We start from the raw sequence: 17,478 nt of genomic DNA, 5'->3' as shown, positions 1-17,478 counted from the left end.
GTGACAGGCGGGAATACTCCCACCAATGCTGCATAAAACGTTAGGCGCCCCTAGACGCGATTTTTTTATTTATTTTTTAAGTTTTTTTTATTTTAATAAAATTAAAAATTAAAATTTTTTAATTTAGTAATAAAACATAAGGTTTTCCATAGTTGTTTCTTAGAAACTATTTACGAAAGTGGTTGTAAAATTGTTCAAAATATTGTTTAAACCATCTAAATACATAAAAAACTAAAATTAAGAACTAAAGAGGCATTTTTTGAGAAATTAGTGGACCAAACCGCCTTTGGCTGTTTGCGGTGTATAAATCTCGAAAAAATACGTGATTTGAAAAAAAAATTTGACCAAATCAGACTACCGAGTCAAAAGTTATGCCTTCCAAAACTTTTTCGACATTTTCAAAAAAAAAAAAAAATTCGCCGAACCGGCCGGTTAGGCGGTCTAGGCCATTCCTCGCGGCGGCCTCCCCCGCCTAGCGCCGAGGCGCGATTTTACAGCACTGCTCACCACTATACTACAACGACTCGCGCGGCAGAACAGGACAGTCACATATTACTATTTAAGTAAACCCAATCCAATGTGACACCATGGTGCGTGTGGCATGTAATTGCAACTGAATCTAGCATTTCATAGTCGGACAAAGCCTGTTAAGTCTCCGTAGTGTAGCGTTTTGTTCAATTTAGTCATTGTACTTTATTTCGTGTAATTTAGTCCATTTACTTTTAGATTTTGAACAATTTAGGACAATATTAACACGATAATTTTTTCCGTTAAGTTTGTCCACGGCGGCATTCGAATTGCCATGTCAGATTGTGCGATATGGAATAAAAGAGTATAAATCGGACCAAAATAATGTTAACAGCTCTGACCTTAGCTCAGTGGGTAGAGTGGTGGACTGTAGTTGGACTAATCTAAATTGTAAATCCTTAGGTCGCTGGTTTTGATTCCGGCAGGTTTGGATTGATGTTCTAATATATTAAGCTTTTTAATTTTTCCTTTGAAGAGCTAAAAAAAAAAAAAAAAAAACGTTGCGGGGATAACCCGGGTCTCCGTGTAACAGGCAGGGATACTCACCACTATACTACACGACTCGCACAACAAAAACAGGACAGTCACAAATTTCTATTTAAGTAAGTCCAATCAAATGTGGCACCATGGTTCGTGTGATGATCTAATTGCAACTGAAACTAACATTTCATAGTCGGACAAAGTACCTGTTTAGTCCCTGTACTGTAGCGTTTTGTTCAATTTTAGTTATTGTAACTTTAAGATTTAGAACAATTAAGGACAACATTAACACCGTAATTTTTTCCGTTAAGTTTTTTTCTACGTGGCATTCGAACTGCCATGTCGGATTGTGCGATGTGGCATAAAAGAGTGCAATACGGACAAAAATATAGTTAATAGCTCCGACCTTAGCTCAGTTGGTAAGCGGAGGTCTGTAGTTTGATTAATCTAAGTTGTAAATCCTTAGGTCGCTGGTTTGAATCCGGCAGGTCAGATTGATTTTTTACAATATTAAGCTTTTTAATTTTTCCTTTGAAGAGCTAAAAAAAATGCTGTTGCCGGGGATCGAACCCAGGTCCCCGCGTGACAGGCGGGAATACTCTCCACCAATGCTGCATAAAACGTTAGGCGCCCCCTAGACGCCGATTTTTTTATTTATTTTTTTAAGTTTTTTTTTATTTTTAATAAAATTAAAAATTAAAATTTTTTAAATTTAGTAATAAAACATAAGGTTTCCATAGTTGTTTCTTAGAAACTATTTACGAAAGTGGTTGTAAAATTGTTCAAAATATTGTTTAAACCATCTAAATACATAAAAAACTAAAATTAAGAACTAAAGAGGCATTTTTGAGAAATTAGTGGACCAAACGCCTTTTGGCTGTTTTGCGGTGTATAAATCTCGAAAAAAAATACGTGATTTGAAAAAAAAATTTGACCAAATCAGACTACCGAGTCAAAAGTTATGCCTTCCAAAACTTTTTCGACATTTTCAAAATAAAAAATAAAAATTCGCCGAACCGGCCGGTTAGGCGGTCTAGGCCATTCCTCGCGGCGGCCTCCCCCGCCTAGCGCCGAGGCGCGATTTTTACAGCACTGCTCACCACTATACTACAACGACTCGCCGGCAGAACAGGACAGTCACATATTACTATTTAAGTAAACCCAATCCAATGTGACACCATGGTGCGTGTGGCCATGTAATTGCAACTGAATCTAGCATTTCATAGTCGGACAAAGTACCTGTTAAGTCTTCGGTAGTGTAGCGTTTTGTTCAATTTAGTCATTGTACCTTTATTTCGTGTAATTTAGTCCATTTACTTTTAGATTTTGGAACAATTTAGGACAATATTAACACCGATAATTTTTTTCCGTTAAGTTTGTCCACGCGGCATTCGAATTGCCATGTCAGATTGTGCGATATGGAATAAAAGAGTATAAATCGGACCAAAATAATGTTAACAGCACTGACCTTAGCTCAGTGGGTAGAGTGGTGGACTGTAGTTGGACTAATCTAAATTGTAAATCCTTAGGTCGCTGGTTTGATTCCGGCAGGTTGGATTGATGTTCTAATATATTAAGCTTTTTAATTTTTCCTTTGAAGAGCTAAAAAAAAAAAAACAACCGTTGACGGGGATCAAACCCGGGTCTCCCGTGTAACAGGCAGGGATACTCACCACTATACTACAACGACTCGCACAACAAAACAGGACAGTCACAAATTTCTATTTAAGTAAGTCCAATCAAATGTGGCACCATGGTTCGGTGTGATGATCTAATTGCAACTGAAACTAACATTTCATAGTCGGACAAGTACCTGTTTAGTCCCTGTACTGTAGCGTTTTGTTCAATTTAGTTATTGTAACTTTAAGATTTAGAACAATTAAGGACAACATTAACACCGTAATTTTTTCCGTTAAGTTTTTTTCTACGTGGCATTCCGAACTGCCATGTCGGATTGTGCGATGTGGCATAAAAGAGTGCAATACGGACAAAAATATAGTTAATAGCTTCCGACCTTAGCTCAGTTGGTAAAGCGGAGGTCTGTAGTTTGATTAATCTAAGTTGTAAATCCTTAGGTCGCTGGTTTGAATCCGGCAGGTCAGATTGATTTTTTACAATATTAAGCTTTTTAATTTTTCCTTTGAAGAGCTAAAAAAAATGCTGTTGCCGGGGATCGAACCCAGGTCTCCCGCGTGACAGGCGGGAATACTCTCCACCAATGCTGCATAAAACGTTAGGCGCCCCCTAGACGCCGATTTTTTTATTTATTTTTTTTAGTTTTTTTTTATTTTTAATAAAATTAAAAATTAAAATTTTTTAAATTTAGTAATAAAACATAAGGTTTCCATAGTTGTTTCTTAGAAACTATTTACGAAAGTGGTTGTAAAATTGTTCAAAATATTGTTTAAACCATCTAAATACATAAAAAACTAAAATTAAGAACTAAAGAGGCATTTTTTGAGAAATTAGTGGACCAAACCGCCTTTGGCTGTTTGCGGTGTATAAATCTCGAAAAAATACGTGATTTGAAAAAAAAATTTGACCAAATCAGACTACCGAGTCAAAAGTTATGCCTTCCAAAACTTTTTCGACATTTTCAAAATAAAAAATAAAAATTCGCCGAACCGGCGGTTAGGCGGTCTAGGCCATTCCTCGCGGCGGCCTCCCCCCGCCAAGCGCCGAGGCGCGATTTTTACAGCACTGCTCACCACTATACTACAACGACTCGCGCGGCAGAACAGGACAGTCACATATTACTATTTAAGTAAACCCAATCCAATGTGACACCATGGTGCGTATGGCCATGTAATTGCAACTGAAACTATTATTTCATAGTCTGACAAAGTACCTGTTAAGTCCCCGTAGTGTAGCGTTTTGTTCAATTTAGTCATTGTACCTTTATTTCGTGTAATTTAGTCCATTTACTTTAAGATTTTGAACAATTAAGGACAATATTAACACCGATAATTTTTTCCGTTAAGTTTGTCCACGCGGCATTCGAATTGCCATGTCAGATTGTGCGATATGGAATAAAAGAGTATAAATCGGACCAAAATAATGTTAACAGCTCTGACCTTAGCTCAGTGGGTAGAGTGGTGGACTGTAGTTGGACTAATCTAAATTGGAAATCCTTAGGTCGCTGGTTTGATTCCGGCAGGTTGGATTGATGTTCTAATATATTAAGCTTTTTAATTTTTTCTTTGAAGAGCTAAAAAAAAAAAAAAAAAAAAAAAAAGACGCCGTTGCCAAGGATCTAACCCGGGTCTCCCGCGTGACAAGCAGGGATACTCACCACTATACTACAACGACTTGCACAGCAGAACAGGACAGTCACAAATTTCTATTTAAGTAAGTCAAATCAAATGTGGCACCATGGTTCGTGTGGCGATCTAATTGCAACTGAAACTAACATTTCATAGTCGGACAAAGTACATGTTTAGTCCCTGTACTGTAGCGTTTTGTTCAATTTAGTTATTGTACGTTTATTTTGTGAAATCTAGTCCCGGTACTTTAAGATTTAGAACAATTAAGGACAACATTAACACCGTAATTTTTTCCGTTAAGTTTTTTTCTACGTGGCATTCGAACTGCCATGTCGGATTGTGCGATGTGGCATAAAAGAGTGCAATACGGACAAAAATATAGTTAATAGCTCCGACCTTAGCTCAGTTGGTAAAGCGGAGGACTGTAGTTTGATTAATCTAAGTTGGAAATCCTTAGGTCGCTGGTTTGAATCCGGCAGGTCAGATTGATTTTTAACAATATTAAGCTTTTTAATTTTTCCTTTGAAGAGCTAAAAAAAATGCTGTTATCGGGGATCGAACCCAGGTCTCCCGCGTGACAGGTGGGAATACTCTCCACCAATGCTGCATAAAACGTTAGGCGCCCCCTAGACGCTGATTTTTTTATTTATTTTTTTTAGTTTTTTTTTTATTTTTAATAAAATTAAAAATTAAAATTTTTTAAATTTAGTAATAAAACATAAGGTTTCCATAGTTGATTCTTAGAAACTATTTACGAAAGTGGTTGTAAAATTGTTCAAAATATTGTTTAAACCATCTAAATACATAAAAAACTAAAATTAAGAACTAAAGAGGCATTTTTTTGAGAAATTAGTGGACCAAACCGCCTTTGGCTGTTTGCGGTGTATAAATCTCGAAAAAATACGCGATTTGAAAAAAAAAATTTGACCAAATCAAACTACCGAGTCAAAAGTTATGCCTTCCAAAACTTTTTCGACATTTTCAAAATAAAAAATAAAAATTCGCCGAACCGGCTGGTTAGGCGGTCTAGGCCATTCCTCGCGGCGGCCTCCCCCCGCCAAGCGCCGAGGCGCGATTTTTACAGCACTGCTCACCACTATACTACAACGACTCGCGCGGCAGAACAGGACAGTCACATATTACTATTTAAGTAAACCCAATCCAATGTGACACCATGGTGCGTGTGGCCATGTAATTGCAACTGAAACTAGCATTTCATAGTCGGACAAAGTACCTGTTAGGTCCCCGTAGTGTAGCGTTTTGTTCAATTTAGTCATTGTACCTTTATTTCGTGTAATTTAGTCCATTTACTTTAAGATTTTGAACAATTAAGGACAATATTAACACCGATAATTTTTTCCGTTAAGTTTGTCCACGCGGCATTCGAACTGCCATGTCAGATTGTGCGATATGGAATAGAAGAGTATAAATCGGACAAAAATAATGTTAACAGCTCTGACCTTAGTTCAGTGGGTAGAGTGGTGGACTGTAGTTGGACTAATCTAAATTGGAAATCCTTAGGTCGCTGGTTTGATTCCGGCAGGTTGGATTGATGTTCTAGTATATTAAGCTTTTTAATTATTTTCAAAAAAAAAAATATTAAGCTTTTTAATTTTTCATTTGAAGAGCTAAAAAAAAAAAAAAGACGCCGTTGCCGGGGATTGAACCTAGGTCTCTCGTGTGACAGGCAGGGATACTCACCACTATACTACAACAACTTGCACAACAGAATAGGACAGCCACAAACTTCTATTTAAGTAAGTCCAATCAAATGTGGCACCATGGTTCGTGTGGCGATCTAATTGCAACTGAAACTAACATTTCATAGTCGGACAAAGTACCTGTTTAGTCCCTGTACTGTAGCGTTTTGTTCAATTTAGTTATTGTACGTTTATTTTGTGTAATCTAGTCCCGGTACTTTAAGATTTAGAACAATTAAGGACAACATTAACACCGTAATTTTTTCCGTTAAGTTTTTTTCTACGTGGCATTCGAACTGCCATGTCGGATTGTGCGATGTGGCATAAAAGAGTGCAATACGGACAAAAATATAGTTAATAGCTCCGACCTTAGCTCAGTTGGTAAAGCGGAGGACTGTAGTTTGATTAATCTAAGTTGGAAATCCTTAGGTCGCTGGTTTGAATCCGGCAGGTCAGATTGATTTTTAACAATATTAAGCTTTTTAATTTTTCCTTTGAAGAGCTAAAAAAAATGCTGTTATCGGGGATCGAACCCAGGTCTCCCGCGTGACAGGTGGGAATACTCTCCACCAATGCTGCATAAAACGTTAGGCGCCCCCTAGACGCTGATTTTTTTATTTATTTTTTTTAGTTTTTTTTTTATTTTTAATAAAATTAAAAATTAAAATTTTTTAAATTTAGTAATAAAACATAAGGTTTCCATAGTTGATTCTTAGAAACTATTTACGAAAGTGGTTGTAAAATTGTTCAAAATATTGTTTAAACCATCTAAATACATAAAAAACTAAAATTAAGAACTAAAGAGGCATTTTTTTGAGAAATTAGTGGACCAAACCGCCTTTGGCTGTTTGCGGTGTATAAATCTCGAAAAAATACGCGATTTGAAAAAAAAAAATTGACCAAATCAAACTACCGAGTCAAAAGTTATGCCTTCCAAAACTTTTTCGACATTTTCAAAATAAAAAATAAAAATTCGCCGAACCGGCTGGTTAGGCGGTCTAGGCCATTCCTCGCGGCGGCCTCCCCCCGCCAAGCGCCGAGGCGCGATTTTTACAGCACTGCTCACCACTATACTACAACGACTCGCGCGGCAGAACAGGACAGTCACATATTACTATTTAAGTAAACCCAATCCAATGTGACACCATGGTGCGTGTGGCCATGTAATTGCAACTGAAACTAGCATTTCATAGTCGGACAAAGTACCTGTTAGGTCCCCGTAGTGTAGCGTTTTGTTCAATTTAGTCATTGTACCTTTATTTCGTGTAATTTAGTCCATTTACTTTAAGATTTTGAACAATTAAGGACAATATTAACACCGATAATTTTTTCCGTTAAGTTTGTCCACGCGGCATTCGAACTGCCATGTCAGATTGTGCGATATGGAATAAAAGAGTATAAATCGGACAAAAATAATGTTAACAGCTCTGACCTTAGTTCAGTGGGTAGAGTGGTGGACTGTAGTTGGACTAATCTAAATTGGAAATCCTTAGGTCGCTGGTTTGATTCCGGCAGGTTGGATTGATGTTCTAGTATATTAAGCTTTTTAATTATTTTCAAAAAAAAAAATATTAAGCTTTTTAATTTTTCATTTGAAGAGCTAAAAAAAAAAAAAAGACGCCGTTGCCGGGGATTGAACCTAGGTCTCTCGTGTGACAGGCAGGGATACTCACCACTATACTACAACAACTTGCACAACAGAATAGGACAGCCACAAACTTCTATTTAAGTAAGTCCAATCAAATGTGGCACCATGGTTCGTGTGGCGATCTAATTGCAACTGAAACTAACATTTCATAGTCGGACAAAGTACCTGTTTAGTCCCTGTACTGTAGCGTTTTGTTCAATTTAGTTATTGTACGTTTATTTTGTGTAATCTAGTCCCGGTACTTTAAGATTTAGAACAATTAAGGACAACATTAACACCGTAATTTTTTCCGTTAAGTTTTTTTCTACGTGGCATTCGAACTGCCATGTCGGATTGTGCGATGTGGCATAAAAGAGTGCAATACGGACAAAAATATAGTTAATAGCTCCGACCTTAGCTCAGTTGGTAAAGCGGAGGACTGTAGTTTGATTAATCTAAGTTGGAAATCCTTAGGTCGCTGGTTTGAATCCGGCAGGTCAGATTGATTTTTAACAATATTAAGCTTTTTAATTTTTCCTTTGAAGAGCTAAAAAAAATGCTGTTATCGGGGATCGAACCCAGGTCTCCCGCGTGACAGGTGGGAATACTCTCCACCAATGCTGCATAAAACGTTAGGCGCCCCCTAGACGCTGATTTTTTTATTTATTTTTTTTAGTTTTTTTTTTTATTTTTAATAAAATTAAAAATTAAAATTTTTTAAATTTAGTAATAAAACATAAGGTTTCCATAGTTGATTCTTAGAAACTATTTACGAAAGTGGTTGTAAAATTGTTCAAAATATTGTTTAAACCATCTAAATACATAAAAAACTAAAATTAAGAACTAAAGAGGCATTTTTTTGAGAAATTAGTGGACCAAACCGCCTTTGGCTGTTTGCGGTGTATAAATCTCGAAAAAATACGCGATTTGAAAAAAAAAATTTGACCAAATCAAACTACCGAGTCAAAAGTTATGCCTTCCAAAACTTTTTCGACATTTTCAAAATAAAAAATAAAAATTCGCCGAACCGGCTGGTTAGGCGGTCTAGGCCATTCCTCGCGGCGGCCTCCCCCCGCCAAGCGCCGAGGCGCGATTTTTACAGCACTGCTCACCACTATACTACAACGACTCGCGCGGCAGAACAGGACAGTCACATATTACTATTTAAGTAAACCCAATCCAATGTGACACCATGGTGCGTGTGGCCATGTAATTGCAACTGAAACTAGCATTTCATAGTCGGACAAAGTACCTGTTAGGTCCCCGTAGTGTAGCGTTTTGTTCAATTTAGTCATTGTACCTTTATTTCGTGTAATTTAGTCCATTTACTTTAAGATTTTGAACAATTAAGGACAATATTAACACCGATAATTTTTTCCGTTAAGTTTGTCCACGCGGCATTCGAACTGCCATGTCAGATTGTGCGATATGGAATAAAAGAGTATAAATCGGACAAAAATAATGTTAACAGCTCTGACCTTAGTTCAGTGGGTAGAGTGGTGGACTGTAGTTGGACTAATCTAAATTGGAAATCCTTAGGTCGCTGGTTTGATTCCGGCAGGTTGGATTGATGTTCTAGTATATTAAGCTTTTTAATTATTTTCAAAAAAAAAAATATTAAGCTTTTTAATTTTTCATTTGAAGAGCTAAAAAAAAAAAAAAGACGCCGTTGCCGGGGATTGAACCTAGGTCTCTCGTGTGACAGGCAGGGATACTCACCACTATACTACAACAACTTGCACAACAGAATAGGACAGCCACAAACTTCTATTTAAGTAAGTCCAATCAAATGTGGCACCATGGTTCGTGTGGCGATCTAATTGCAACTGAAACTAACATTTCATAGTCGGACAAAGTACCTGTTTAGTCCCTGTACTGTAGCGTTTTGTTCAATTTAGTTATTGTACGTTTATTTTGTGTAATCTAGTCCCGGTACTTTAAGATTTAGAACAATTAAGGACAATATTAACACCGTAATTTTTTCCGTTAAGTTTTTTTCTACGTGGCATTCGAACTGCCATGTCGGATTGTGCAATGTGGCATAAAAGAGTACAATACGGACAAAAATATAGTTAATATCTTCGACCTTAGCTCAGTTGGTAGAGCGGAGGATTGTAGTTTGATTAATCTAAGTTGGAAATCCTTAGGTCGCTAGTTCGAATCCGGCAGGTCGGATTGATTTTTTACAATATTAAGCTTTTTAATTTTTCCTTTGAAGAGCTAAAAAAAAACGTTGTTGCCGGGGATCGAACCCAGGTCTCCCGCGTGACAGGCGGGAATACCCACCACCAATGCTGCATAAAACGTTAGGCGCCGATTTTTTTATTTATTTTTTTTAGTTTTTTTTTAATAAAATTAAAAATTAAAATTTTTTAAATTTAGTAATAAAACATAAGGTTTCCATAGTTGTTTCTTAAAAACTATTTACGAAAGTGGTTGTAAAATTGTTCAAAATATTATTTAAACCATCTAAATACATAAAAAACTAAAATTAAGAACTAAAGAGGCATTTTTTTGAGAAATTAGTGGACCAAACCGCCTTTGGCTGTTTGCGGTGTATAAATCTCGAAAAAATACGTGATTTGAAAAAAAAATTTGACCAAATCAGACTACCGAGTCAAAAGTTATGCCTTCCAAAACTTTTTCGACATTTTCAAAATAAAAAATAAAAATTCGCCGAACCGGCCGGTTAGGCGGTCTAGGCCATTCCTCGCGGCGGCCTCCCCCAGTCAAGCACCGAGGCGCGATTTTTACAGCACTGCTCACCACTATACTACAACGACTCGCGCGGCAGAACAGGACAGTCACATATTACTATTTAAGTAAACCCAATCCAATGTGACACCATGGTGCGTGTGGCCATGTAATTGCAACTGAAACTATTATTTCATAGTCGGACAAAGTACTTGTTAAGTCCCCGTAGTGTAGCGTTTTGTTCAATTTAGTCATTGTACCTTTATTTCGTGTAATTTAGTCCATTTACTTTAAGATTTTGAACAATTAAGGACAATATTAACACCGATAATTTTTTCCGTTAAGTTTGTCCACACGGCATTCGAATTGCCATGTTAGATTGTGCGATATGGAATAAAAGAGTATAAATCGGACAAAAATAATGTTAACAGCTCTGACCTTAGCTCAGTGGGTAGAGTGGTGGACTGTAGTTGGACTAATCTAAATTGGAAATCCTTAGGTCGCTGGTTTGATTCCGGCAGGTTGGATTGATGTTCTAATATATTAAGCTTTTTAATTTTTTCTTTGAAGAGCTAAAAAAAAAAAAAAAAAAAAAAAAAAAAAAAAAAAAAAAAAAAAAAGACGCCGTTGCCAAGGATCGAACCAGGGTCTCCCGCGTGACAAGCAGGGATACTCACCACTATACTACAACGACTTGCACAGCAGAACAGGACAGTCACAAATTTCTATTTAAGTAAGTCAAATCAAATGTGGCACCATGGTTCGTGTGGCGATCTAATTGCAACTGAAACTAACATTTCATAGTTGGACAAAGTACATGTTTAGTCCCTGTACTGTAGCGTTTTGTTCAATTTAGTTATTGTACGTTTATTTTGTGAAATCTAGTCCCGGTACTTTAAGATTTAGAACAATTAAGGACAACATTAACACCGTAATTTTTTCCGTTAAGTTTTTTTCTACGTGGCATTCGAACTGCCATGTCGGATTGTGCGATGTGGCATAAAAGAGTGCAATACGGACAAAAATATAGTTAATAGCTCCGACCTTAGCTCAGTTGGTAAAGCGGAGGACTGTAGTTTGATTAATCTAAGTTGGAAATCCTTAGGTCGCTGGTTTGAATCCTGCAGGTCAGATTGATTTTTTACAATATTAAGCTTTTTAATTTTTCCTTTGAAGAGCTAAAAAAAATGCTATTGCCGGGGATCGAACCCAGGTCTCCCGCGTGACAGGCGGGAATACTCTCCACCAATGCTGCATAAAACGTTAGGCGCCCCCAAGACGCCGATTTTTTTATTTATTTTTTTTAGTTTTTTTTTTTTATTTTTAATAAAATTAAAAATTAAAATTTTTTAAATTTAGTAATAAAACATAAGGTTTCCATAGTTGTTTCTTAGAAACTATTTACGAAAGTGGTTGTAAAATTGTTCAAAATATTGTTTAAACCATCTAAATACATAAAAAACTAAAATTAAGAACTAAAGAGGCATTTTTTTGAGAAATTAGTGGACCAAACCGCCTTTGGCTGTTTGCGGTGTATAAATCTCGAAAAAATATGCGATTTGAAAAAAAAAAATTTGACCAAATCAAACTACCGAGTCAAAAGTTATGCCTTCCAAAACTTTTTCGACATTTTCAAAATAAAAAATAAAAATTCGCCGAACCGGCCGGTTAGGCGGTCTAGGCCATTCCTCGCGGCGGCCTCCCCCCGCCAAGCGCCGAGGCGCGATTTTTACAGCACTGCTCACCACTATACTACAACGACTCGCGTGGCAGAACAGGACAGTCACATATTACTATTTAAGTAAACCCAATCCAATGTGACACCATGGTGCGTGTGGCCATGTAATTGCAACTGAAACTAGCATTTCATAGTCGGACAAAGTACCTGTTAGGTCCCCGTAGTGTAGCGTTTTGTTCAATTTAGTCATTGTACCTTTATTTCGTGTAATTTAGTCCATTTACTTTAAGATTTTGAACAATTAAGGACAATATTAACACCGATAATTTTTTCCGTTAAGTTTGTCCACACGGCATTCGAACTGCCATGTCAGATTGTGCGATATGGAATAAAAGAGTATAAATCGGACCAAAATAATGTTAACAGCTCTGACCTTAGCTCAGTGGGTAGAGTGGTGGACTGTAGTTGGACTAATCTAAATTGGAAATCCTTAGGTCGCTGGTTTGATTCCGGCAGGTTGGATTGATGTTCTAGTATATTAAGCTTTTTAATTTTTCCTTTGAAGAGCTAAAAAAAAAAAAAAGAGACGCTGTTCCCGGGGATTGAACCCAGGTCTCTCGTGTGACAGGCGGGGATACTCACCACTATACTACAACGACTTGCACAACAGAATAGGACAGCCACAAACTTCTATTTAAGTAAGTCCAATCAAATGTGGCACCATGGTTCGTGTGGCGATCTAATTGCAACTGAAACTAACATTTCATAGTCGGACAAAGTACCTGTTTAGTCCCTGTACTGTAGCGTTTTGTTCAATTTAGTTATTGTACGTTTATTTTGTGTAATCTAGTCCCGGTACTTTAAGATTTAGAACAATTAAGGACAATATTAACACCGTAATTTTTTCCGTTAAGTTTTTTTCTACGTGGCATTCGAACTGCCATGTCGGATTGTGCAATGTGGCATAAAAGAGTACAATACGGACAAAAATATAGTTAATATCTCCGACCTTAGCTCAGTTGGTAGAGCGGAGGATTGTAGTTTGATTAATCTAAGTTGGAAATCCTTAGGTCGCTAGTTCGAATCCGGCAGGTCGGATTGATTTTTTACAATATTAAGCTTTTTAATTTTTCCTTTGAAGAGCTAAAAAAAAACGCTGTTGCCGGGGATCGAACCCAGGTCTCCCGCGTGACAGGCGGGAATACTCACCACCAATGCTGCATAAAACGTTAGGCGCCGATTTTTTTATTTATTTTTTTTAGTTTTTTTTTAATAAAATTAAAAATTAAAATTTTTTAAATTTAGTAATAAAACATAAGGTTTCCATAGTTGTTTCTTAAAAACTATTTACGAAAGTGGTTGTAAAATTGTTCAAAATATTGTTTAAACCATCTAAATACATAAAAAACTAAAATTAAGAACTAAAGAGGCATTTTTTTGAGAAATTAGTGGACCAAACCGCTTTGGCTGTTTGCGGTGTATAAATCTCGAAAAAATACGTGATTTGAAAAAAAAATTTGACCAAATCAGACTACCGAGTCAAAAGTTATGCCTTCCAAAACTTTTTCGACATTTTCAAAATAAAAAATAAAAATTCGCCGAACCGGCCGGTTAGGCGGTCTAGGCCATTCCTCGCGGCGGCCTCCCCCAGTCAAGCACCGAGGCGCGATTTTTACAGCACTGCTCACCACTATACTACAACGACTCGCGCGGCAGAACAGGACAGTCACATATTACTATTTAAGTAAACCCAATCCAATGTGACACCATGGTGCGTGTGGCCATGTAATTGCAACTGAAACTATTATTTCATAGTCGGACAAAGTACCTGTTAAGTCCCCGTAGTGTAGCGTTTTGTTCAATTTAGTCATTGTACCTTTATTTCGTGTAATTTAGTCCATTTACTTTAAGATTTTGAACAATTAAGGACAATATTAACACCGGATAATTTTTTCCGTTAAGTTTGTCCACGCGGCATTCGAATTGCCATGTTAGATTGTGCGATATGGAATAAAAGAGTATAAATCGGACAAAAATAATGTTAACAGCTCTGACCTTAGCTCAGTGGGTAGAGTGGTGGACTGTAGTTGGACTAATCTAAATTGGAAATCCTTAGGTCGCTGGTTTGATTCCGGCAGGTTGGATTGATGTTCTAATATATTAAGCTTTTTACTTTTTTCTTTGAAGAGCTAAAAAAAAAAAAAAAAAAAAAAAAAAAAAAAAAAAAAGACGCCGTTGCCAAGGATCGAACCCGGGTCTCCCGCGTGACAAGCAGGGATACTCACCACTATACTACAACGACTTGCACAGCAGAACAGGACAGTCACAAATTTCTATTTAAGTAAGTCAAATCAAATGTGGCACCATGGTTCGTGTGGCGATCTAATTGCAACTTAAACTAACATTTCATAGTTGGACAAAGTACATGTTTAGTCCCTGTACTGTAGCGTTTTGTTCAATTTAGTTATTGTACGTTTATTTTGTGAAATCTAGTCCCGGTACTTTAAGATTTAGAACAATTAAGGACAACATTAACACCGTAATTTTTTCCGTTAAGTTTTTTTCTACGTGGCATTCGAACTGCCATGTCGGATTGTGCGATGTGGCATAAAAGAGTGCAATACGGACAAAAATATAGTTAATAGCTCCGACCTTAGCTCAGTTGGTAAAGCGGAGGACTGTAGTTTGATTAATCTAAGTTGGAAATCCTTAGGTCGCTGGTTTGAATCCTGCAGGTCAGATTGATTTTTTACAATATTAAGCTTTTAATTTTTCCTTTGAAGAGCTAAAAAAAATGCTATTGCCGGGGATCGAACCCAGGTCTCCCGCGTGACAGGCGGGAATACTCTCCACCAATGCTGCATAAAACGTTAGGCCGCCCCCAAGACGCCGATTTTTTTATTTATTTTTTTTAGTTTTTTTTTTTATTTTTAATAAAATTAAAATTAAAATTTTTTAAATTTAGTAATAAAACATAAGGTTTCCATAGTTGTTTCTTAGAAACTATTTACGAAAGTGGTTGTAAAATTGTTCAAAATATTGTTTAAACCATCTAAATACATAAAAAACTAAAATTAAGAACTAAAGAGGCATTTTTTTGAGAAATTAGTGGACCAAACCGCCTTTGGCTGTTTGCGGTGTATAAATCTCGAAAAAATACGCGATTTGAAAAAAAAAAATTTGACCAAATCAAACTACCGAGTCAAAAGTTATGCCTTCCAAAACTTTTTCGACATTTTCAAAATAAAAATAAAAATTCGCCGAACCGGCCGGTTAGGCGGTCTAGGCCATTCCTCGCGGCGGCCTCCCCCCGCCAAGCGCCGAGGCGCGATTTTTACAGCACTGCTCACCACTATACTACAACGACTCGCGCGGCAGAACAGGACAGTCACATATTACTATTTAAGTAAACCCAATCCAATGTGACACCATGGTGCGTGTGGCCATGTAATTGCAACTGAAACTAGCATTTCATAGTCGGACAAAGTACCTGTTAGGTCCCCGTAGTGTAGCGTTTTGTTCAATTTAGTCATTGTACCTTTATTTCGTGTAATTTAGTCCATTTACTTTTAAGATTTTGAACAATTAAGGACAATATTAACACCGATAATTTTTTTTCCGTTAAGTTTGTCCACGCGGCATTCGAACTGCCATGTCAGATTGTGCGATATGGAATAAAAGAGTATAAATCGGACCAAAATAATGTTAACAGCTCTGACCTTAGCTCAGTGGGTAGAGTGGTGGACTGTAGTTGGACTAATCTAAATTGGAAATCCTTAGGTCGCTGGTTTGATTCCCGGCAGGTTGGATTGATGTTCTAGTATATTAAGCTTTTTAATTTTTCCTTTGAAGAGCTAAAAAAAAAAAGAGACGCCGTTGCCGGGGATTGAACCCAGGTCTCTCGTGTGACAGGCGGGGATACTCACCACTATACTACAACGACTTGCACAACAGAATAGGACAGCCACAAACTTCTATTTAAGTAAGTCCAATCAAATGTGGCACCATGGTTCGTGTGGCGATCTAATTGCAACTGAAACTAACATTTCATAGTCGGACAAAGTACCTGTTTAGTCCCTGTACTGTAGCGTTTTGTTCAATTTAGTTATTGTACGTTTATTTTGTGTAATCTAGTCCCGGTACTTTAAGATTTAGAACAATTAAGGACAACATTAACACCGTAATTTTTTCCGTTAAGTTTTTTCTACGTGGCATTCGAACTGCCATGTCGGATTGTGCGATGTGGCATAAAAGAGTGCAATACGGACAAAAATATAGTTAATAGCTCCGACCTTAGCTCAGTTGGTAAAGCGGAGGACTGTAGTTTGATTAATCTAAGTTGGAAATCCTTAGGTCGCTGGTTTGAATCCGGCAGGTCGATTGATTTTTTACAATATTAAGCTTTTTAATTTTTCCTTTGAAGAGCTAAAAAAATGCTGTTGCGGGATCGAACCCAGGTCTCCCGCGTGACAGGCGGGAATACTCCACCAATGCTGCATAAAACGTTAGGCGCCCCCTAGGCCGATTTTTTTTATTTTTTTTTTAGTTTTTTTTTTTTTTTTTTAATAAAATTAAAAATTAAAATTTTTTAAATTTAGTAATAAAACATAAGGTTTCCATAGTTGTTTCTTAGAAACTATTTACGAAAGTGGTTGTAAAATTGTTCAAAATATTGTTTAAACCATCTAAATACATAAAAAACTAAAATTAAGAACTAAAGAGGCATTTTTTGAGAAATTAGTGGACCAAACGCCTTTGGCTGTTTGCGGTGTATAAATCTCGAAAAAATACGCGATTTGAAAAAAAAAATTGACCAAATCAGACACCGAGTCAAAAGTTATGCCTTCCAAAACTTTTTCGACATTTTCAAAATAAAAAATAAAAATTCGCCGAACCGGCCGGTTAGGCGGTCTAGGCCATTCCTCGCGGCGGCCTCCCCGCCAAGCGCCGAGGCGCGATTTTTACAGCACTGCTCACCACTATACTACAACGACTCGCGCGCAGAACAGGACAGTCACATATTACTATTTAAGTAAACCCAATCCAATGTGACACCATGGTGCGTGTGGCCATGTAATTGCAACTGAAACTAGCATTTCATAGTCGGACAAGTACCTGTTAGGTCCCCGTAGTGTAGCGTTTTTGTTCAATTTAGTCATTGTACCTTTATTTCGTGTAATTTAGTCCATTTACTTTAAGATTTTGAACAATTAAGGACAATATTAACACCGATAATTTTTTTCGTTAAGTTTGTCCCGCGGCATTCGAACTGCCATGTCAGATTGTGCGATATGGAATAAAAGAGTATAATCGGACCAAAATAATGTTAACAGCTCTGACCTTAGCTCAGTGGGTAGAGTGGTGGACTGTAGTTGGACTAATCTAAATTGGAAATCCTTAGGTCGCTGGTTTGATTCCGGCAGGTTGGATTGATGTTCTAGTATATTAAGCTTTTAATTTTTCCTTTGAAGAGAGCTAAAAAAAAAAAAAAGACGCCGTTGCGGGGAT

General features: G+C 37.0%; 1 non-coding gene across 1 annotated transcript; it reads left to right on the top strand.

Annotated features, from left to right (window-relative positions):
• The first annotated feature begins 12,974 nt into the window (after positions 1-12,974).
• On the top strand, positions 12,975-13,068 carry TRNAY-GUA. The gene is made up of 2 exons: positions 12,975-13,011; positions 13,033-13,068. It is a non-coding gene; the product is annotated as a tRNA-Tyr (tRNA).
• The last annotated feature ends 4,410 nt before the right edge of the window (positions 13,069-17,478 follow it).

This window comes from Ipomoea nil, unplaced genomic scaffold (genome assembly GCF_001879475.1).
Source record: "Ipomoea nil cultivar Tokyo-kokei standard unplaced genomic scaffold, Asagao_1.1 scaffold2701, whole genome shotgun sequence".
Taxonomy (NCBI): Eukaryota; Viridiplantae; Streptophyta; class Magnoliopsida; order Solanales; family Convolvulaceae; genus Ipomoea; species Ipomoea nil.
Note: the sequence above shows the minus strand (reverse complement) of the source record. Positions and strands in the feature narration are given on the sequence as shown.